Consider the following 22,747-nt stretch of genomic DNA (forward strand, 5'->3'; position numbering starts at 1 on the left):
GAAGTGGTCCTTCATTTTTCTTCAGCCTAGATAAAGGAAGAGTACAGTTAAATTTCCCAGTGCCATTGTAGCAGCTGTAGCTGTGAAAGAAGCTACATTATATTGTCTTTTGATTTTACACCTCCTTCTGTTTATCAAACTCGGAGTCAGGCAGTTCACTCTTCCTCAAAATAAGGTTCTGCATTTTCTTACTCTATATTACTGAATGTATGATTCATATTTAGTTTTCAAGGTCTGGCTTAACACAGGCCTATGCATGACATATCAGTTGGGCAACACATATTTTTTCCAGAGTATCAGCACTTCAGCATTTTCATTCAGTGTCCCGCCTACTTCTCTGGCATAATTGAAAAGAATTGCATACATAAAGGAAACAATGCTATATGCAAATGATGACAATTGATTACCAAATAATGCTACAACTCAGCTGGCAATCCTGAACTCATCCTTGTATCAGTTTCCTCAGAATCTCCTTTACCACTATGGTCCAGAAATGCAAAGCATCTTTAGCTGATAACCAGACACATTAGGTATCATCAAGATGATGTTGACTTATAGTGATAGACATAGATAGCTTTTCTCTATCAGCCATAAATATATGGTAGACAGCACAATATGCATTAACAGGGCAACCATAAGCCAATAGCCGCGAGGGGCAAGTGTCAGCCCCACCAAATGGACCATTTCATGAAGTCAACTGTAATGAATTAAGGAGGTAACTACTTGAGTTACTTCGAAATGTTTTTTGGCTCTTCTGCGCTTTAAAAATGCCCTTTTACCTAGGGAACAGCTCCTGTACAGTTTCATCAAAATCAACTTCATTACTCTTTGTAGGATGGGAGGGAATTCCATGATCAAGGCAATTGTATCAAGAATCTCAAGTATCTTGAGTTGCTGCATAGCATATCCCTGATAGGCATGACACCCTCAATAGGGCATTCTTCATGCCACACAGTATGGCACATAAGAAGATGCTTTATAAAATATCATGCAAATCATAGTACCTTACAAATACTTGGAACATTTTTGGAATATTTGCCTACAGGCAAACATCAGTTCATTAGCACCTCCTGTTCATGTTCCCCCATGAGACCGATATTGAGAGACATGCAGAGTCTTATACTGGATGTAATTCAGAGCCATCATAACTAATTTTATTGGATCCATCATTATATGTCTTCCATAAATTGTTTAATTCCCCTTTAAAGCTATCCAGGTTGGTGTCCATCACTGTCTTATGGTCGTTAATTCCATAAATTCACTATGAGAGTGCCTTTTCACCAGTTCTTGAATGTTCAATCATTATACATTACTGGATGACCTTGAATGCATTTGCACTCAGTCACCATTTCCCCCCAAACACAAAAAATCATATGATCATGCCTTGTTCACAAGTGTTTTCATCATTAGCTGCCATTCTCTCTAGTGGGACAATAGGAAAATGCAAACTCAGTGCTCTAGGTAACCCACCTATCCCTGTCCTTGCATGCAAATAAGCAAGGAAGTCATCTCACCGATTCCCTAGAGAATACAGTGGAATGGTAATTCAACATCATAGTAGTGTTTCTGGAGGGAATAAGAGAAAACTAGGAACCAGGAAATGAGTCAAAGTGGGAATCAACAGAAATTGCCTTCCTGACATCTCCAGAAGAGACTCTGCATTGCTATCCTCACAGTAGTTTTTGTGGTGCAATTGCTAAGGCAGAAATTAATCAACCAAGCTGCAAAAGACACCTAACCATTGCTTCCATCATAATAATACCAGTATACATGGATCATTGTAGCCCAATAATGTAAGTTGGCTTGGTTGTGGAAAAAGAGGAAAGTTTCTTCCAATCTGCTTTTTTAACACCATGCATAATTTTACATTTCTAAATAGAATAGAATAACAGAGTTGGAAGGTACTTTGGAGGTCTTCTAGTCCAACCCCCTGCTCAGGGAGAAAACCCTACACCACCTCAAATGGTTGTCCAATCTCTTCTTAAAAACTTCCAGTGTTGGAGCATTCACAACTTCTGGAGGGAAGTTGTTCCACTGATTAATTGTTCTTTCAGGAAATTTCTCCTTAGCTCTAAGGTGATTCTCTCCTTGACCAGTTTCCACACATTACTCCTTGTCTTACCCTCAGGAGCTTTGGAGAATAGCTTGACTCCCTCTTCTTTGTGGCAGCCCCTGCGATACTGGAACACTGCTATCATGCCTTCCCTGGTCCTTCTTTTCATTAAACTAGACATACCCAGTTGCTGCAACCATTTTTAGTTAGCTTGAACTCTACCCGTGAGGATCTGGTTGCTTGCACCTGATTTTTTGGTCCTTCAGGATAGAATAGAATAGTAATTCTTGTAAGTTGCTTCATTTGAAGGTGAAAAGTTCTAACCACTGTAATTTTCCTTTAATGGAATTTCCCTTTAATGGAATTTCCCTGGACCCTTTTCAACAATTGCTTCTACTCTTCCATATATATTCTGAGGTCAGACCTATAGAACTTCAAAGAACCAGTATGCTTTTGCCAGTTTCACTTTTCATGTCATTTCCTTTCTTCCAATGACTATATTCAAGTAACACCCATTGGTTCTTTTACACATCTCGCAGAATAAATAAAGTGAGAAAGAATAACAATGGTGGGAATCAATCAATCAATTAATCTCTTCTGATTAATGTTCACACTTAGGTATCAGACTCTTTCTTTTCTCTTAGTGGCACTTTTGTGCTTTTATGAACAAAGACAAAACTCGCACAATACACTATGCTGCAGTTCATTACAATCATGATTTCGTGAATAAAGGACAATTCCCTGGGTTTATGTAACGTATTAGTAATGGAGTTAACCCACTTTCTAGGTTTTCATAATAGAGATAGTGAACCATAAACCAACCCAAAGATCTGGGTGTCTTCCACAAAAGAAAACGAATCAAGTTTAATATATTGTCCAGTTATTCATTGGATACACAGATTGTGTGAGTTCAGCAGCTATGCGGAATTTGCTTGGCTTACAAAAGTTGCACACTGGGAGATCAATTACACGGTCTGGAAAACCATCAGGTAGCTGAAGAGCTAAAGCTTTAGTTTTGTTTTATTTTAATGTATGCATATTTGAATGTTAAGTACAGGACTGCCTAGTCCAGAATCAGCATCATTTTATGCAGAGATGGTAAACTTAATCCTTCAAAATATGGTTTGCAACACTGGTATTTGCAAGCAATGGGAGGGTCACAGATTTTTTTAAAGCTAGGGTTTGCACAAGCAAAGCTGAATCATTAAATGTCTATGGAGATTCTCAGCCATCCAGGTCATGGTTGTCCCAAAGGTGCTTTTCACAAGAGGCAACTGGACTTTTTGGGTTTGCTTTGAGGACGTTTTGCTTCTCATCCAAGAAGTGAAATGTCATCAAAGAAATTCAGAGCTGAAAAAGCTTCTTGGATGAGAAAGGAAACATCTTCAAAGAAAAACCAGAAAGTCCAGTTGGAAAAAGCACCTTTGGGGCAAGCAAAGCTAAAGTTTTTTCCACCCCCTTCCCTCTGTGAATAGTACTCTGATTTTATTTCCGCAAGCCTGGCAAAGTAGGTTTGTACAAAGTGCAAAGCCAAAGGCAAGCTTTAAGAGACGGCTAAGCCCAGAGGTCTAGACATCTTCACAAATGCATAACAAGTCACTGTAGTTAAGTTATTTAACTGTTTGGTTTTATTCATGAGGGGAATTGCAAAAATTCATTTGCTATTTTGAAGGTGCCGGATACATTCCCAGGTTACTTCCCTGGTCATTCAGAGCAATCTTTCAATTGCTTTAATTGTAGTTTATATGCCACCCAGAGTCATGTTTTGTGAGATGGGTGGCTATGTAGGTTTGCTAAATGAATATATTCAGTGCATAAAATGAAAGAATCTAATTCCATCAACACCTTCGGGGAGACATTTTAATTCTGTCTCTTCTCTCTTTAATTGCAAGGGAACATTTATTTTTAAAAAATGAACTATTAGCATTTGGATAGCATTACTTTTACATACAATGTAAAAGGGGTGGGGGGAGATGAGTTGGGAATGCAGAAAATAAAGATGGAATGTACAACCATGTCATTACTCCTTACACACACAGACACAGACACACACACACACACACACACAGAGAGAGAGAGAATCATTCGGGGTTTGGGTTTTTTTGCATGCTCCTGGACCTTTTTTGAACCCTTGAATCATTGTCCTCTGCCTATGTAGCAGGCCAATCAGGCACAACATGATGACCTGATCACAATTATCCCCAGACTTCAAAGGGGTGCTTTGCAATACTATTTAAGTTATAGAGGTTGCCAGATTCTTCCAATCAACATATGGCTGTCAATAACAGTTTGTGATTAAGTTTCAAGGCTTAGCTTCACTTTTTGGCTTGCCTTGGCAGAAAACTCACAAACACAGCTTGGACAGATTAAGAATGTTTATTGCAAGTCAAAATGACAAACGTTTGATTTACAATCACAAATAAATGCAAATACGATATAAAGAGTGCATCATAGTACAAAGGTAGCAGGGACATATGCTCTCTGGATTTTAAACTAAACTCTTCCTATTTCCTCTGTTTGAGACCTTAAAATGTAAAGGTGGTTATATATTTTTGTTATGATTTTCTTTAGCTTGGGAATTGCTGGTCTTCTCCACGGCTTCAACCCCTATAGATATTATTTCTCAATGCATATCATCTCTCCTTGTATTGATCATCTGCAAACTGCATGCAATTCTGTTGCTTTTAAGTAGAGGAATGGTGCATTTATTCTTTTAGACTGACATATGGCCATTCTGCTAAAATATGGTGCAGCCCATCATATTAAAAATATACCACCCCCTATGCACATGTTAACTCAGCTTTGGGGCTGAATTTAACTCAACCAAAGACATATCTCTGGGGTGAGAAATCTGGTAGCCTTTAAAGATACAACTCAACAGTTGTATCTTGGGATTTTCCAGCTTGACCTAACAACTTAAGAATTACAAATACTTAAAAAAAAAAAACTGAAACATCTGCATAGTATCAAGATTCACTGCCAACAACCCACTTTTGTCTGTGAGGGGTTGAATAGCAAAGCTGGGTATTTTGAGAAAGGGCTAAAACCATGGATTTCAGCACCTGCCAAAATTATACATGGGTCAGAGTGTTGTTTATTGTTTAGTCATTTAATTTTGGCTAATTAATCACTATCAGTTATTTTGCGATTCAGAGGGAGGTTGCAGAGATTCATTTCACCCTTAGGGTGTCACATTACTGCACAATCTGGGAATATCTATCTTAATCCTTTTTGTAGTGTTTACTTATTACAATTTATTTTACTAGTTAAAAGAAAGATTTTTTTTCTTTTTTTAAAAAAAAGCCTTATTCCATACAAAGAGAAGGGACTATGGAGTTAAAAGAAAGAGAAGAGTTGGAGTATTATAAAATTTGGAGTAGACTGCACAAGTGGCTAGAGAATAGAAGTCAAAACAAGAAATAAAAGTTTTTTAAACTATTGATTATAATCTGAAGAAAAATGTAAGTATGTAAAATCTGATTATATGTATTATATTATTCTATTACAATATAATTACTACATCAGTATTAGAATCATTACAATCTACGAGAAGGCAATAATAGAATAGTAAACTACAAAAGCAGAATATATATGCTGATATGGGAAGCTGTAAAACTATATTACATTGTTATGTTGTTTGTGTTTTATCTGTTTGTATTTGTTTTTGTATTTTTTCTTGGTTTTTTTCCATTTTCTTTTTTGTTACTTGTGGTTTTTTAAAGTTAAAAATGTTCAGTTAAAAACTATTTTTAAAAAACAGAGAAGGGAATTCTACGTTATTCCAAAATATTCACACTGTGTGTTTTGGCTCCTTGCATTGTCCCTCCCCCCCACCCAAAAAAACACAGCAGAAATACTTTACTTGGAATAGATTAAAGTGGGAATCTATTGTGAGTCACTCCCAGCAGCAACCCTAAAAATAAAGATGTTGTAAAAGCAAACATGGCTAGAATGATAAAATGGTGAGTTTAACCCTGTGACTTCTATATCGGTTGACTCATTTTGGCCCTTGCTTTGTGAGCAAGCGTCACAGAAGCACAGAAAAATAGGAAACTGCTGTATCCTTTCTATGCGTGTGTGGCTTTGAGTCACGTCATTTGCCAAATCTATGACTTGTTGCTCTTTTGAAAAGCCCCTGAATGTACAGTTTTGTCAGCAGGCCTGGGAACCAATTGGAGACAAGGCTGATCTTTGATTGTGTTGCGGCTGCCATAGGTTGTTGGGGGGGAAGAGACTAGTATGTTTTTTATGTTGTGAATTTTTTAATGTTGTAAGCTGCCCAGAGTCACCTGTGTTGGGCAGACATCTAAATTTGAGGAAGGAAGGAGGGAGGGAGGGAGGGAGGGAGGGAGGGAGGGAAGGAAGGAAGGAAGGAAGGAAGGAATGGTGAGTGCATGGGACTTGTATGTGTGAATTGAATAAGCCCACTTTTACTGTTATTATTGCTGTATTTGTTTTTGTTTTTAACCATTACGTGGGGATTGCTTGTGTGAGTGAATGAATATGTGTGACTCGGAGGGCCTACTGGGGAAGGCGGGGGTCACCGGGGTGGTTGGGGGGACTACTGCCGCGGGAGTGGGTCGGAGCATTGCGGTCATAACAGGGAGGGGCAGATATGGCGGGGACTTTAGGGCAAGCCATTACCGGGGAAGGAGGGTTCGCTACATTACAGAGATCCCTCCTTCCGGCCCTATGAGTCCCACTCCAAGACCAGATGGCGCGAGTAGTCAGGACCCTGGTCTCAGGCTGCTGTTGCTAAATGCCAGGTCTGTTGTTCACAAAGCTCCCCTCGTCCGGGACTTAATTGTTGACGAGAGGGCAGACCTGGCATGTATTACTGAAACCTGGCTGGGCACAGAAGGAGGAGTCCCCCTTGTAGAGATGTGCCCAGAGGGATTTCAGGTGCTTCATCAGCCGAGAGCCCAGGGAAGGGGTGGCGGTGTGGCTATTATTATCCGGGAGTCTCTGTTACCTCGTAGGGTCCCTGCTCCGGAGCTTGCCGGGTGTGAGTCCCTGCTGATAAAGTTGGACCTCAAGGGTCAAGTGGGTTTGCTGCTAACGTACCTGCCTCCCAACTGCGTTGCAGCATCCCTCCCCTCGCTCCTCAAGTCAGTAGCCGAGCTGGCAGTTGAGCTCCCCAGGCTTATAGTTCTGGGGGACTTTAATTTGCCATCGCTCGGTGAACACTCTGATGGGGCGCAGGAGTTCATGGCTTCCATGACAGCCATGGGCTTGACCCAGGTAATCTGGGGCCCAACTCATACAGCGGGTCACATGCTCGACCTCGTATTCCTCTCGGAGCAGTGGATGCGTGATCTTGGTCTGAGGGGTAATGAGATCATACCCCTGTCGTGGTCAGACCACTGCCTACTGAGGCTTGACTTCCGGAGGCCAAACCCCCACCGTAGGGAGGAGGAACCGACCAGGTGGTTCCGCCCCAGGCGACTTATGGACCCTTTGAGGTTCCAGACGGAGCTTGGGGTAATTCCCGACACTCTCGCCCACAGTTCGGCGGAGACTCTGGTTGCCGCCTGGCATTCGGCGGCATCGGAGTCTCTTGACCGGATTGCGCCACTACGGCCCCTCCGGGTCAGCGGATCCCGGAGACCTCCTTGGTTCACCGAGGAGCTCCGGGAGAAGAAGCGCCAGAGGAGACGCCTAGAGCACCTGTGGAGGTCCGATAAGTCCGAGGCGAACCGAGCACTTTTGACTACCTGCACCAAGGATTACATCTGGGCACTAAGAGTTGCCAAAAGAACGCATATCTCCGCCTTGGTAGCGTCCGCCGAGTCACGCCCAGCTGCCCTGTTTAGGATCACCCGCTCCCTCCTCAATAGGAGGGATGTGGGAGACCCCTTGCAGGGTAGGGCTGAGGACTATGCCCAGTTCTTGGCGGACAAAGTTGCTCGGTTTCGGTCAGACTTGGACTCCACCGCTGTAGATCCAGCCGAGACACAGGGGGATTACTTGGCAAACCATCTCTGGGTTGAGTTCCAGGATGTTGCCTCTGGGGATGTGGACAAGGCCATTCGAGCTGTAAGTGCCTCCACCTGTATTCTGGACCCGTGTCCCTCCTGGCTGGTTGCCAACAGCAGGGAGGTGACACATGGCTGGATCCAGGCGGTTGTGACCGCCTCCCTTCGGGAGGGGCACTTCCCCGCCGCACTTAAGACGGCGGTGGTGAGACCCCTCCTGAAGAAACCATCCTTGGATCCAGCCATTTTAAACAACTATCGTCCTGTCTCCAACCTCCCCTTTATTGGGAAGGTTGTTGAGAAGGTGGTGGCCTTCCAGCTTCAACGGGCCTTGGAGGAAGCTAGTTATCTTGACCCCTTCCAGTCCGGCTTCAGACCTGGTCACAGCACTGAAACCGCTTTGGTCGCATTGACTGATGATCTCTGGAGGGCCAGAGATGGAGGCCATGCGTCCATCCTGGTTCTCCTTGACCTCTCAGTGGCTTTCGATACCATCGACCATGGTATCCTTCTGCGACGACTGCGGGAGGTGGGGGTGGGAGGCACTGTTTTGCAGTGGTTCTCCTCCTACCTCTCGGACAGGTCGCAGTCGGTGTTGGTCAGGGGGCAGAGATCGTCCCTGAGGCCCCTAACATACGGGGTGCCGCAGGGTTCGGTCTTATCCCCCTACTATTTAACATATACATGAAACCGCTGGGCGAGATCATCCGGAGGCACGGGATAAAATACCATCAATATGCGGACGATACACAACTGTATCTGTCCGCCCCGTGCCAACTCAATGAAGCGGTGGACGTGATGAACCAGGGTCTTGAGGCCATTAAGAACTGGATGAGCGCTAACAAACTGGTACTCAACCCGGACAAGACCGAGTGGCTGTTGTGTTTCCCTCCCAACAATTTGGCCGATATTCCAACACTCAGGCTGGGGGGTCAAATTTTATACCCCTCAGATAGGGTCCGTAATCTAGGAGTCCTCCTGGATCCACAGCTGACTTTTGACCATCAGTTGTCGGCTGTGACCAGGGCGGCATTTGCCCAGGTTCGCCTGGTCCGTCAGTTACGGCCCTACCTGAACCGGGAGGCTCTCGCAACAGTCACTCGAGCCCTTGTGATCTCTAGGCTGGAATACTGCAATAGGCTCTACATGGGGTTGCCCTTGAAGTGCATCCGGCGACTGCAGTTAGTCCAGAATGCAGCCGCGCGAGTGATAGTGGGCGCACCGTGGTTCGCCCACATTACACCCATCCTCCGCGAGCTGCACTGGCTACCTGTCGATCTCCGGGTGCGCTTCAGGGTATTGATGACCACCTTTAAAGCACTCCATGGTAGTGGATCTGGGTACTTGAGAGACCGCCTTCTGCCGATTACCTCCCTTCGACAGATTAGATCGCACAGATTGGGCCTCCTCCGGATTCCATCTGCCAGTCAATGTCGACTGGCGACTACACGGAGGAGAGCCTTTTCTGTTGCAGCTCCGACCCTGTGGAACGATCTCCCCATTGAGATTCGTACCCTCACCACCATCCAGACCTTCCGCACGGCCCTTAAGACCTGGCTCTCCCAGCAGGCCTGGGGATAAGTTCTTAAATTACCCGCCCGAGTGTTGACTGTTGAATGCAAGTTGTGTTTTATTACTTTATTTTGTTCACTCACTGTTTGTCTTTTATTATTGCACCCCCTTCCCTGTGATTGTAAGCCGCCCTGAGTCCCCTCAGGGAGAAGGGCGGCCTATAAATCTTAATAAAATGAAAAAAAAATGAAATGAAAAGGAAGGAAGGAAACCACCTGGACAGGTCTCTGCAAATTTTCTTGGCAACATTTCAATGGTGGTTTGCAATTGCCTTCTTCCTAGTGCTGACTAAGAGTGACTGGTCCAAATTCACCCAGCCTAAATCAGAACTAGAACTCCAGCCTGATGTATGACTACACATACTGGCTCTGTCTCCATAGAGACTGGATTGGATTGGATTGTTTATTTATATGCCGCCCTTTTCCCTGGGGGGACTCAGGGTGGCTCACAATCAAAAGGAAGGGGGGGACAGACTTTTACATATAAGACAGTACATGATTAAAACGCAACATTCATACCATTCGGGCGGGTTACAATCTTTAGCCCCAGGCCTGACGGGATAGCCAGATTCTAAGGGCTGTGCGGAAGGTCTGGAGGGTGGTGAGGGTACGAAGCTCCACGGGGAGATCGTTCCATTGGGTCGGGGCTACCACCGAGAAGACTATTTATAGACCTGCCATTGCTGTTGTTTAAACTAGAGGAAGGCAATTTACAGACATATTCCCAACCCCAGTACCCAATTTGTAGCCCCAACCTCCTTAGGCAGAATTGACATTTTCAGACCTTTTGATTTTTAAAGGTTGGGAGAAATTTACAGATCCAAATGGGTTAAGAATTATAGTCACAATATCCACAGCACTGCTTAAAAACCTTGTTGGCTGGTCTATCAATGGAAGAAACATTAAAAGGCAAAATGGAAAGAAAGTTCAAGAAATTTCAGACATAGGCAGTAGTGTTGTCATTTTATAATCTAAACCCCCTAAAGCAGGGGTGTCAAACTCAAGGCCCACTCCGGCCCATGGAGTGCTTAGTTTTGGCCTGTGGGGCCACCCTGGAAACAGCAAGGGACCAGCCCACAGTGCCTCTGCCAGCAAAAACGGAATTTGGGATGGCCATGTGCGGCTCTGCCAAGCTGTATTTTTGTTGGCAGAGGGTTGCAGGAAGCCATCACAGCTGTAAATGGAACTCCGGAGCCCAATTTCACTGGCAGAGCACTCAGCACCTCCAACACGAGTGATGTTGAGCTGGCCATGCCTGGCTGCAGAGGTCAAACACAACCCTGATGCAGCCCTCAATGAAATCAAGTTTAACACCCCTGCCCTAAAGGCTCAAAGAGAAAGTGATCCTCCCACACCTCCCAAAGACGACTGGTAAAGCTGGTAATTTGATAACTTTTTTTAGCCATGTTTGAGATGCCAGATATTGGATGTAAGATTTTTGCATGAAATGCTTGGCTCTACTAATGAACTGCAGTTTTTCCTCTATACCCTCGCCTGGATGACTGGTTCAGCAATAGAGTAACATTTTTAGATCTGCCAAATTAATATGTTGGCCTTCTGATTAACATGTTCAGGTGGCAAGTGATGGGGGAAATCCTTTATAGTGTCAAGAGTTCTGGACAAGATGGGCCCATAATAAAGTAACAAAAAAAATCTAAACGGCAGTTTTCCAACAGGACAAGAGATATACAGGAATCTCTGAGCAGATCTCCAAGGCACATGCAACATTTTTATTTATGTATTTACTTTGTCAGGCATGTACAAGATAACAGATATAAGTATAAACATGATTATGAATACAGGACAGTAGGACAGGGTAGGCACACTGGTGCGCTCATGCACATCCCTTACAGACCTCTTAGGAATGGGGGGAGGTCAACAGTAGACAGTCTAAGGTTAAAGTTGTGGGAGTTTGAGGATGAGTTTGTGGGAGTTTGAGTCAGGTAGAGCATTCTGGGTGTTGACTACTCTGTTGCTGAAATCGTATTTTCTGCAATCGAGTTTGGAGCGGTTTACCTTGACTTTGTATCTATTGTGTGCTCCTGTATTGTTGTGGTTGAAGCTGAAGTAGTCAGTTGTGTTGAAGTAATCATGCAACACATTCCAGAAAGTTACTTTAAGAAGTTTCGTGTAGTGGTGCGTAACTTTTCCTCCCCATCCCCAAAACAAGGTCACCTATTCGGATCGGCAGCAGGTCTCCAAAGTTAAAAAGTGGTCGCAAGAGCAGCTCTCTATGACAGGAACCGATGCCCCCCACCCCAAGGCACACAGAGAGCCCCCCTCCAGGTATTCCTCTACTACAGCCCGGGACCTCCCACCTACTTTCCCAATGCCGCTACCCAGCAGAGCTAGTCCGCATTCAGCTAGTTCCCTTCGTGCGAAGACTCTCGCAATGCAAAGAGGGGCGGAAGACGTATCTTTCCCGGGGCAGCGGGGCGTAGGATCGCGGCTTTCCCCTCCCCAGAAAACCCTGGATCACAGTCCTACGCGGCATAACAGCAGGACTGGACGGCAATGCCGGCTCCGCCCCCCGTGAGATTCAACCCGGCGCCCTTCCCGTTTTCCCCCCACGCCTTCCACGTGGGAGCGCAGGCAGGGCTGTCTTCTGGGCTTCCTTCCACTTTCTAGCGCCAGTGCGCCTTCTCGTTCGGGGTTGGGAAGAGCAGGCGTGGTCGGGAGCGTCTCTGTCCTGAGCAGCCCGTCTGTGTGGAAACGATCAGTTTTCTTTTCCGCCTCTGTCCTCGGAGCCAAAGGGAGAGGTTTGGCCACGAAGGGATGCCTGTCTGGTGATCCGGGGCTGGAAGCGGCAGGCCGTGGAAAAAAGAAGGAGCGAAGGTTGGAAAAGAAAGAAGAGAAGCGCCGGGTAAGGAGGAAACCAGCTAGTTGCTAGTTTTTCGGAGGCTGCCGAGGGAATCAAATTGGGGAGGGAGGGAAGGAGAGAGGGACGGAGGGAGGGAGAGGGAGAGAGAAAGAGGGGGTGGGAGGGAGGGAGAGGGGGAGAAAGAGGGAGAAAGAGAGAGAGAGAGAGATTTGGGGCTACAGTGGGAGCAGGGATGTTATACTGCTGCTGCTGCTGCTGCTTCTAAGGATATACTGGGTGATATTTTTAGCTTGCTTGCTTCCCCCAAATAAAAACTTTTGCAGCGTCTTGAAGCGTCACAAAGCAGTTTAAGATTGGGAGCATCTTTTGGGGGGGGGGATGAGATACCTCTCTGTCTTCATTCTTTCTCTCCATTCTTCTTCAAAGCCTTGGGGCTTTGGGCAATAATGGAAAGGTTGATTCCCTCCTCTTGCCTCCCCTCACTGGCCATGACCTTCTTACTGTGCCTTCTGGGATGGCTGGGTAGCCTGGAAGGGTCCCAGTCTGGTTGCCCTCCAGATGTGCTTGTACTCCAGATGTGCTTCTGAAATCCCCAGCTCTTTAAGCACATTGGCTGATGGTTAATGGGAGTGTGGTCCAACTTCCCTGACGGGCATCAGGTTGGGAAAGGGTTTTTTGACATGCTTTGAGGCAGAGCTAGGGAACTAAAGAAAGAGTGTGCCATATTCTGCTCTTTGTATGTGCAGCTGAATGGATCTGGCTGGTGTTCCATGGTTGCTAAGTGACAATGTCTGCAAAATCAGTTGGTGGTAGTTGCTTAAAGTTCATTAAAATGGGCGCAAAGGTGTAATTTTGTGTACAGAGAGTCAATGAATAAGTATAATGTGCTTTGCTCCCCACACACTGAATCCTACTTTATATGCATTTCCTTCCAGTTTCCACTTTTGTTTCAATTCCAGTTCAATTCCATTTCCAATGTTTGCTCCTCTTTAAAACTGCAACCATCCTGCCTTTCTTTCCCTCCAGGGTAGAATTGTGCAAACACCAAGAAGGAAAGTTAGGCTTTGAAGCCGCCTTTGTATTTGCAGGTTGGGTGTGTTATTTACCAGCTGTCAGTTTTGGGGAATTTGTCTTCTGTCTCTGGCGATACCAACACCTTTTCCCTACTTGACAAGCATGAAAAGTTTACTTCCAGACTACTAGCCACAACCATCCAATTAGGGAAGTACTCTTAAGTGCTACTTAACCATTCGATCTGCATATCATCACATTATCACAGATTGCAGATGTCACTGAGAATTATTAATGGCATTTAGAGTGCAGAGAATGTCGTGCACATTAAAAACAACTTACTACAGCACAAAATTTCATGGATTACAGCCCAAAGCATCTGATGGCAAAGAATCTTGCCTATTTGTTTAAATGGCAATTCTTGAAAATGTTCAGTCCCTGGAAATGATATATTTTCATCCCATATTTTTTAATGAAACTAATTTCCAAGGCCATTGCTTACTTTAAAAACATTTTATAATAATGAAGAGAAGGAAGTTGCTAGCCGTGAAAAGTTCGATACTGTCATGTTTCCTGCAGCTCTTCTGCCTTGAGATGTAATAGGGAACGCTGCATGTGTGTTGTTTTTGGAGTGTCACATTGCAGTGGAAGTTTATTCCAGGTGAGCACAATGGAGTTTGCTCCTGGGTGAGTGTGCATGGGTTTGCTCCTTCATTGTCTCCTTTGGCTTACACAATGCAAGCATGTTTGTGTTATCAACCATAACTGTTCTGTAAAGGCTTCTTTTTTTTTGTATTGTTGATTCTGCAGTTTAATTTTCCTGTGATCACCCTATTCACAATTCCAACCCAACATCATCAAGGAAAGACTCTATTTGATCAATCTTCCATCTCACATAAACACCTTGCTTTTCCTGTATTAGTTATGTAGAACAAATAAATCTGAATGAAGGCCTGAAGTCTTCCAGATATATAGGACTTCAGTTCCCATAATTCCCAGCCAGAAGGTAGGGAAGATTGGACTAAAGAATCTGTTACCCAACAAGCTTCACAAATTCAGCTCTTTGTATACTTTTTAAATAGAAAAGCAGAATTAAAACATTACAATCATACAGACAGTCCTCAACTTATGAGCAGTTGTTTAACAGCCATTCAAAGTTATAACAAACTTGGAAAGGGTGCCTTGTGGCCCATAAAGCACTTCCAGCTGTCATAGAAAGTCATGTCAATGCCCTCCTATGGTGATGTGATCTCAATGGCAACCTGTTTGCAATTATGACCAGTTGCTAAGCATGCTATGATCATATGATCACCATTTGCAATCTTCTCTGCCAACTCCCCCAAAATATCAATGGGGAAGCCAGCAGGAAAGGCTGCCTGCCAGGATAGCCCCCTCTAATCTCTGGGGACTCTCTGAAATAGCTGATGGACAGAGCTGAACTCCTTCAGCAGGGTGAAGAAATGGAGTTCAGATCCTGAAGATCTGCACACACACACCCCAAGGCATTATTTTCCATGCACAGAGGAGAGCTGACATCTTCTCATGGGGTGCAGAAATGAACTTCATGTTCTGCACCTGACTAAAGGCATTCCTTCCATGCTTAGACAGAAGCTGAATTCCAACTCTTTCACCCACCTCCTAGAGACAAGAGGGAGATGAAATCCAAGCAGAGAGCAGAGAGGCAGCATAGTAAGGTAAGGAGTACAGGATGGCTCAGGAGGGTGTAGGACACCCTAGAATGCCCACACAGGCCACAATGCAAGTATCCCTCCCTGGGGATGAAAATCCTTCTTGAATTTCAGCAGGAAATATTTTCAGCTCCGGAGTCTCCCCCGCCCCACAACCTTGAGCTTTTTCCCTGAGACTCCATCTCGTTTCATACCTGGGAGTGCCAGGATTGCAGTGATTGACTAAAGCAATCTCATAGGCAATTATGTGAGTTGTCATTTAATGACAGCTTCACTCAAAGACTGAGATTCCAGCCCCAAATGTGGGCATTAAATGAAGACTAGGCAGAGGCAGATGGATTAGAGATAGTAGGAGCAGTAATGACTTCCTCTATTTCTTGCTACCATTTCAGAGTTCACTGCCTTTGGATGGGGAAATTTCATTTAGTAAACATGATAAACACCTATTGTTATATCCTGTCTGCCACATGTATTCATTTGTTTATTACTGTTCATTAAATGTATATTCCACCCTTTTTTCTAAGAGCTCAAAGCTGCTCATGGTTGGACACAGAGTGCCTGGTCCAGAGTAATTGGGTGAATGGGTGAGTTTCCATGACTGAGGATAGATTCTGCTCCTAAATCATCACCTTAACCGCTACATCGGTTCAACAGCCTTGAATGGCCTTGAATCAAGGAGTGGGAAACTTATTAATGGCACAGGATACATTTTTTTTCTTATTATTTCAGGCTCCAGGGATTTACAAAGGGCATGTAATATCTGGTAATGTAGTGATGACTCCCAAGGGCATTACAAAAATTTCCCTTTTTCCATTTGTCAAAACCTGAGCAGTAAACTGATTGTGAAACTGGTTTAAGTCTCTCAAGCCTAATCTTTGGTTTTGTTACTTTAGTAACACAGGCCAAAATAATCAGAGTCTACTTGCAGTCTTTGGTCGTGGTTGTCCTTCCTTCATCTGACTCAGTATGTCATGCTCTGATATAGCCTTTTTGGTTCCCATCTACACATGTTTTTCCAACCTCGTGTTTGCATTTTAACTTTCTGTACATAGAAAGTTATCTTCTTTCTGGCAAACCAACCAGCTTGTTTCCTTTTGTGTAATATCAAAAAATAATGTCTCCTTGTATCAAGTTCAAGTTCAACTCTTTGATGATTTCATAGATGTGGCAACAAGGCGTTTGCCATCGATTCCTTGGATGGTTCTGTATCTTTCCTATCTAATCTGCTGATTTTCTCTATGGCTATCAAGGGCATTTGTAGGGGCAAGTCAAAAAGTCAAGATGGCAGCTGTAAAAAGTCAAAATGGCAATACTCCTTTAAAAGCAGTGGGGTTTAAACCAGGTGGTCACTACTGTCATCTTGACCTTGTTTATATGTCCCAACCCAAAATGGGCGCTCTTGCTTCCAGTAAAATACTAATTATGTCAGACATTAATTACCGGAAGCCCTTTTGAGATTAATCAAGATCAGTTCAGGGCTGTTGTCTTCCATGTCAATTGCATTGTGTTCATAGTTCATTAGGGACTAGGCATGTTAATAATTAATATTTCACATAATTGATTTGTTGCCAGTATACCATATTAAGCAGACTTCTGCTTTCCCAGAAAACTTCCGTTTGTTTGTTTATAAGATTTATAAAATCATCCAATGAAAATAATTCGACTCTGGGAAGCATACAGCATAAAAATAAACTAAACCAAAAAAAATGCAAAATGTAAATACAAAATATAAAATGATGGCCAAATGCACAAGAAAACAACCTTTAAGAGAGAACTCCCAACCAACTGTCCCTAATGCTTGGGGGAATATCTAAGACTTAAGGGTTTTCTTTAAGAGAATTGGATCTGTTGTATAATAGAGGGAACACATTCTAGAGAACAGGGAAACCAATAAATGAGAATATTTGTAGCTCAGGGTTGAAATGAGCAGTCCTTTGTGCTCTCTGAGCTTGGTTGTTTTCTTGCAGACATTTCATTACCCAAACTATGTAACATCAGCAGGGCACCAAAGACCCCTAGAACAGGGGAAACCAAAGAAAAGACACACTTCCTAGGTTTCATAAAATGCCAAGATTAAAAAAAAAGAACTTGGAGTAAGTCCTCTCTGTGGGAGCTTGTAGGCCATGTTCATGAGGGAAAGTGGTCCCTCAAGTAACCCAGTTCTATGCCATGAAGTTGTGCCTTCAGAGGGAATAGAATACAATAGAATAGAATAGAATAGAATAGAATAGAATAGAATGGAATAGAATTCTTTATTGACCAAGTGTGATTGGACAAATAAAGAATTTGTTTTTGGTGCATATACTTTCAATGTACATAAAGGAAAATAAAATATATTCATCAAGAATCATAAGATACAATATTTAGTGATAGTCATAGGTTAATAATAAGCAATCAAATTATACTAAGAAACAAATAAAGCAATATAAAATTTAAAGACACAAACAATAAGGTTATAGTCATAAGTGGGAAGAGATAGGTACTAGGAAGGAAGAGAAGAATAATAGTAATACAGTCTTAGTAGGTAATATGACAGTGTTGTGGGAATTAGTTGTTTAGCAGAGTGATGGAATTTGGGGAAGTCCTTGTGTCTAGTTGTTCTGATGTGCATCATTTTGAGGGTAGAAGTTTAAACAATTTAGCACCTTGAAACACACATGGAAACTTGCATGAACATAACAAGACATGCCCACAAGCACCCACACTGCTGCATTTTGTACCAACCAGGAGACTAAAACTATAATAAATAAAAATGGTAATAGTTAAAATAATACTAAATCATCATTATCATCATGATTGCAGGTCAAGGTCTCTACATAACCAAACCCAATTTAATGACTTTGTTTCCAAAGGGGAAAAAACAAACGCAGACACTATTGTTCAGACATATTGTCCACTTTAAAAATTATTGCAATATGGACAAGAATACTTTTTTATAATTAACAGAACCATCTCCCTTAGATAGTGAACCATCTTAGCAGGTTTCTCAGTCGAGCATCTCTTTGCAGTGAATGCATATATGTAATCTAAGAAGGTGAGCTCTTTTTTCCCCATTTTGGCTGATCACAGTCATCTTTTTTTTCATTCTGCACATTTATATTCTAAATAAAAGCCCAGATCATCTTTCAGTTTACTTTTCTTCTAACTTGATCTTTTAATGCATGTACAAAGTTGCACTTTATTTAAACACGAAATACAATCCAAATGAATTTTGTGATGACATTTACTTTTTCCAAACATGATTAGTGTAGTGTTTATTATCCTTTTCTCTTAAAAATATAAATCTATACAGGGTAAGACAAAGTGTTGAAAGAATCAAAATGCAGCTGCTGTGATTTCAGTCATAGTGATGTTGGAATCAAATATTCAGGATGCTCTATTAACACTGACCCAGATGTGAATGAAAAGCCTTGCATATTGTAGTTGGTAGAAGTCTAAGAAATAAGCCATGGTGATACAGTGGTTAGAGTGCAGTACTGCAGACTACTTCTGCTGACTGCCAGCTGCCTGCAATTTGGCAGTTCAAATCTCACCAAGCTCAAGGTTGACTCAGTCTTCCATCCTTCCGAAATGGGTAAAATGAGGACCCAGATTGTTGGGGGCAATTGGCTGACTCTGTAAACCACTTAGAGAGGGCTGTAAAGTGCTATATAAGTCTTAAGTGCTATTGCTAAATTGGATAATGGTATGGTTATTTCTGTTTGGTGCCTTTCTTGGTGAGTGCAGCATCCAGAGGAGATTGGAATTGAAAAGGGTCACTTTGGCCACAAAATGCAACCTTTGTTCAGTGCAGGAGTGTAAATGAATCTATCTACTCTGCTTAAGACAAAATAAGGAGGAGAGCCCAACACATTTCTCAAGTTCAATTTCTCTTGCTGTTGGAAAGTCCTTTTACCATTCAGCTGGAATCTCTCTTCTTATATCTTGATTCCACTGTTGCAAATATTTCTTCTGCACAAAGATATTTTCCCCACTTAAGTATTTTTTCAAGATTTAAATGTACCCAGTTTCCTCAATCTGTCCTTGAATGACCCCGGTCATTTCCACAGTAGTGACATATAGCATCACCCAGGCATCATTGAAGCAATATAAAGCCTGCCCACATTATTATGCTGGCAAAATTATGGCTGGATGACTCCAGAAGATGTTATAAATCACAAACATGGAAAATGACTTTAGTTTCTAATATCTTGTTGCCCTTTTATGAACCCATTCCAGTCTGACTGATTTTTTTTTCTTAATTGAGGTACTCTGAACTGAACACATTACCTAAATGGGGTCTGGCTATTAAAGCAAACATTAGGATTGTTTGTTCATATGGTTTGAAAACTATACTTCTGTTGATGCAGCTTAAAATGACATTTGCCTTTTTTTTCAATCCTGTCACATTGCTGATTCATATTGAAATCAGCCCCAAATTTTTCCTCGGGGACTGTTCAGCAGTGACCAGAGGTGGTATTCAGCAGGTTCTGACCAGTTCTGGAGAACCGGTAGCAGAAATTTTGAGTAGTTCGGAGAACCGGTAAATACCGCCTCTGGCTGGCCACTCCCCCATCTATTCTCTGCCTCCCAAGTCCCAGCTGATCAGGAGGAAATGGGGATTTTGCAATAACCTTCCCCTGGAGTGGGGAGGGAATGGAGATTTTACAGTATCCTTCCTCTGCCACACCCACCAAGCCACAGAACCAATAGTAAAAAAAATTGAATTCCACCACTGGCAGTGACCAGTTCACAAGTAAGACTATTTTTTTAAACAGTTGTTAAAACTGTGCAGATATGGACCTCAAAGAATACCCCTCTTAAGGATATGGGCAGTTTAGAAATGTAAAATATAAAAGTGGCAATCATACATCCCTTTGAAAACTCAGGTTTTACTAAACAAATGGCAATGAAGGAGAATGCAGCAATTGCTGGGGAAACACCAATTAAATAGGAAGGAAGGAATAGCAGTGAACAGCCATCCCTGAAGTCTAGCAACAACATGTAACATGTACAGTTTTTAAGGAAAAGAGTGAATCCCATATATGTTCTGTACAAACTTTTTTCTCTACATAAGAGAGGAGAGAGAGCATGCATTTTTGATAAGCAGAGAGAAGTCCTGGTATGCATGCCTTACCTTTGGGACATAGGAGTTCAAACCACAGAAGAGTGCAAAGAAAACTGAAAAACACCTGTATGTAACAGATAGAGTAGGAGAGGAATGAGAGAAAAAGGACAGAGAAGAGAAAGAGGACTGAGAAGTTAGCCTATGTGTAAAGAAAGACAAATTAATTGAATAGGAGAGTGAAAAGGAGAAAGATTGCCATATCTGACCATTTTATGCTCCCAGTTCTCAAGGATTGACACTGCATGGTGCTTCCAGAACTTCCTAAAAGGAGGGCAACAAAGGTAGGTATCCACAGCAACTGGCTAGAGCTGGTTGGCTGAACTGGGGTTAGGATTTCTGAAGCCACAATCATCTAGGAGGTGGGGTGTGATGGACTGTGTATTGGAAGCAGCAGAGGGGGAAGATTTGGCCAAATCATAGCTTTCTCAGAAAGAAACCCAGATTAAGAGACTGGACAGACTGTGTAGTACAAAACTGAAGGCTGGAGTGGGAGGGAGAAGAAATTCAAGATAATAGTTTATAATCTCTCAGGTTGTATCTAGTAGCTTGGAAAATGAATAGCTTTAATTTGGCAAGATTCTGTCAGGTATAAGCAAATAAAAAGGATTGGACTTGATTGAATCTCACAGTCTCATCTCTGGACTGAGCCCAACATGGGACTAGTTCACAGAGTAGGCATTGCCATATTCCTCCTGTGTTTGGCTTGGTCCCAGCTGATCAGTAAATCCAATTACTCTTTCAGACTGTGAAACCCAACTCAACGGAACATTCCCAGAACTTAGAAAGATTTTGGTTCTGAGGTATAAAGAGACAGCATGCTGGAGGAACCAGGTTCCACTCCCAGAAATCAGGAGTTTCCTTGGTATCTGTTATATTTTGAAGAGGTTTTCTCCTGTGCAATATTGAAATTTCTGGAATGAGTCTCTTGAGGCAAGCTCAAAGAGAGGGTGTGCCTTTTCACACCTACTAATTCCAAGCCATGAAATTCCATGGATAAGGTTCACTGCTGAATAGTTTCTTACAGATCTAACATTACAGAGAGAACACCCATGTTACTTTTATTCATTCATTGTTTTGATTTATAGTCTGTCCTTTCTCTAGAACCGTGATCGCCTAGGGAATGTGTGCCCGAAGTGACACGCAGAGCCATGTCGCCTGGCACACAAGGTGTCATCCATTCCTCTTCCAAGTTTCTAGTGTGCATGTGTGTGCAATGTTCAGCTGGCCTTCATGCATGCAGCAGTGCCGGAAACTGGAAGAGTTGGTGTTCCATTTTTCTGCATGAGCAGGCACACCAGCCAGCTGATCATCACAGGCACATGAATGGCAGAACCCTGGAAGACTAGCTGGCCAATGTGTATGTGTGCGTCAGAAACTGGAAATTCATTTTCGGGCATGCGCCCTGGGTAACCCCTTTTCCAGGTTGCGGGCCAGACCAATGCGCTCAAAATGTATGTGTGTGCGTGTGTGCGCGCGCGCGCCCGCGTACTCCCTTTTTGGCACTCAGTGCTGAAAAGGTTCACCATCACTGCTCTAGGATATCACTGATGCTCACATTCCATGGGCTGAGAGATAGGGATTAGCTCAAAGTCTCCCAGTGAGCTCCTATAACTGAATATGAATTTGGATTTCCCTTACATAATACCTAAGCTACCACTATGGTATTGAACTTGCATTCTCTTTTCAAGGGAGGCAGATTCTTGTGAGCCGTGCTCATTTCCTCCCCATTAAATGCAGGAATTAAAGTGATACCATTGCACACATGAACAATCTGCAAATGGAATTACAATATTGAAAGTAAGTGCAAAACTGTTGCTGGGAAGAAACCGTGACTCAGTTGGCAAGCATTTATTTTGCAAACCAAAAGTCTCTTATTCATGGTCAGTCCCTGCCTGAGATAGCTACCAGTCAGTTTAGAGCAGATAACAAACCATGTATGTATGTATGTATATATGTATGTATGAGTGAATGTATGTATGTATGTATGTATGTATGTATGTATGTATGTATGTATGTTATTAGTATATCACAGAAGTGATATTTTGTAGTGATATTCACATTTGTGATATTCACATTTTGTAAATATTTAAGTATATCTTGCCAGCAGTTTCGACATTAATGCCTGTGTATTGCGTTATTTTGAAGGGACAGCACATTTACACTGTTATACAAGCTATATGCTCACTACTTTACATTGTAGCCAAGGGTCATTTCTTCAGTGTTGTCACATGAAAAGATATCCTTAAATATTTACAAAATATGTATGTATGTATTTAAATGTATTGGACACCCAACTCCAGTGGACTCTGTCTGTAGCATTCTAAGTGATTTGTAGTAGATCAGAAAAGACTTCATGCAATGATAGTCTTATTGTTACTCTTTCGTGGGTAGAAATATACTGTAAATACAATCAACTAAATGAACACAACAAAGGAATTCGGTTTTTCAAAGTTTTCAGTTTTTCATTTTTATGAAAGAGCAGGAGAAGAAGAGAAGGAATTCTGACAGTTCGACTGGATGT

General features: G+C 42.7%; 1 protein-coding gene across 1 annotated transcript in view; it reads left to right on the top strand.

Annotated features, from left to right (window-relative positions):
* The first annotated feature begins 12,247 nt into the window (after positions 1 to 12,247).
* LOC116520710 (inverted formin-2-like) overlaps positions 12,248 to 22,747 on the top strand; it is a 44,286-nt gene continuing 33,786 nt past the window's right edge. The window contains 1 exon segment of the mRNA XM_032235021.1: positions 12,248 to 12,462. The gene's annotated coding sequence lies outside the window, so the exon portion shown is untranslated.

This window comes from Thamnophis elegans, chromosome 1 (assembly GCF_009769535.1).
Source record: "Thamnophis elegans isolate rThaEle1 chromosome 1, rThaEle1.pri, whole genome shotgun sequence".
Classification (NCBI taxonomy): Eukaryota; Metazoa; Chordata; class Lepidosauria; order Squamata; family Colubridae; genus Thamnophis; species Thamnophis elegans.